We start from the raw sequence: 2,105 nt of genomic DNA, 5'->3' as shown, positions 1-2,105 counted from the left end.
TGAGCCCAGTTTAATTATGAAAGATGATTTATACTTAACTAATATGCTAAAACAATGAGTATCAAACAAGTTTTCACACTAATACAGTAAGCTACAGGTAAATCTGACACATCTCACATCAACATGCTTTTCTCATCTTTTTAAGATTAATTAATGTGTTGGCTAGATTTACTTATTATAGTCATTATGTCAACAAGGTTTAGCTTAATTAAATCATGGCCACGAATTAAGAACATTATAATAATCAATAAAACTAGCAATCGGGAATGAATTATTATTTCTTAGCAGTTCTCACGTTGGCTACGTAAACTTTGCATCAGGTTATAAAATAAAACTTAATTGAAAATCGGTAAAGTTACTCACTCTGATTGCGGTCCACGTCGTCCATATTTAGTGATCCAATTCGGTAGGTGGCACTGTTACAAAAGAATAAGGTCCTAGAACTGCGGTCCTGAAACTGCATCCTCCGGTTGTGCAGGAACATACTAGAGTCATTCTATAATTAGGAGTACATGCCATGTCCATGGACACTATTATCAATTTTACTTATTTTTCATTAACTTTTCACTTCAAGCAATGGTCACTTTTATATCAGGGGACATTTCTAATTAATTTAACACAAAAATCCAACAGATATCCATCTTTTATCTTACAAAAATGGCATTTTCTATACTGGAATTTGCTGTTTTTCTGCTGTCCGATTTGGTAAATGTGTGGTCACAGTAAGCCCATTATGAAGCCCCAAATTCATATTTTCAAATCAGACAGATAACCTAAAAAAACTCTGGTGAATAGACTCAAAAACCTTCAAACAAATGTGTTATCAAACATGTGGTACTTCATTCATGTTTCATTTGACACAGCATTTGTCCGTAACACAGTTGACAAAAGAATGAATCAAATGTTAATTTTCATTAACATATTTAAAAAGTCATTAGAGCTTAAGCTTGCCAAATAATTATTTTAGCACATTAAGGGGTTATATTATTCAACCACCTAGTTTATTTATCAAAAAAGAATACTTATTTCCTGACTTTTTGGCTGACGTGAAATGTACCCCTAAATATAAAATGACTCACTATTGCAAATTGCAAGGAAAAAAAAAAAAGGAAAAATAGAAAATCGTTTAGATTTAATTTATTAAAACGATAATTTCTGAAGTCACAATTTAGCAAAAGTAAAATTGAAAAAAAGGAGAGAAAATTAATTATTTATGAAGTAACTGAAAAAAAAAAAAGGTTTAATTTTTGCATTTGCACCATATGGTCTTAAAATTGAATTGTGAAGCGTTACACGGACCACTGCTCATCTGTCATTCATATTTTGCGTTCATAACCTGTCGTGTCTCTTCCGATGATGAAATTACATTACACTTCCGCGTACTGTTCTGTACTCAGAAAACCCCGGCTGCCTGTCTGAAACCGCCTACTCAATGAGTAGGTACTTAATTTCAATAAGTACTTACTTAACGAGCACTAATATGTACTCTACAGCCAAATCTCGTTAAGTATGAATGCGATCCAGGCATCATCCGCCATGTTGACGTTATCATGTGACTTAAAGTGTTAGTTCACCCAAAAATGAAAATTAACCCATAAATTACTCACCCTCAAGTCTCCACCCTCAAGAATCCAGTCGGAGTTATATTAAAGGGGTCATATGATGATGCTAAAAAGAACATTATTTTGTGTATTTGGTGTAATGAAATGTGTTTATGCGGTTTAAGGCTAAAAAAACACATTATTTTCTACATACTGTACTTTATTGTCTTTTTGCGTGTTGCGTTGCATCGCGGTGCGTAAACATTAAACCATGTCTGCATTTGTGATCGGAGAAATGACAAACAACAAGCACTACTCTATACTGCTCAAAACTCGCATTTGAATCATCAGTGGCAAATTCTTTAAATATGAAAACGTACTTACAGTCTGTGAGTCAGAACAGCTGGCATTGTAGTCTACTCTTCCAGCATCAGGAAACAGTCCTCCATAAAATGCGCTGCACACATATGAATATTTGGGTTGAACTGTTCTGGAACAGTGTTGTAAATACAACTTAACCACTGATTTGTAGTCGTGTCCTCTTTTGGAAGACCAAACAAAGTA

The sequence above is a fragment of the Sinocyclocheilus anshuiensis genome, unplaced genomic scaffold (assembly GCF_001515605.1).
Source record: "Sinocyclocheilus anshuiensis isolate Anshui unplaced genomic scaffold, SAMN03320099.WGS_v1.1 scaffold1048, whole genome shotgun sequence".
NCBI classification, from domain to species: Eukaryota; Metazoa; Chordata; class Actinopteri; order Cypriniformes; family Cyprinidae; genus Sinocyclocheilus; species Sinocyclocheilus anshuiensis.
The sequence above is the reverse complement of the archived record's forward strand: the minus strand, read 5'-3'. Positions refer to the sequence as shown.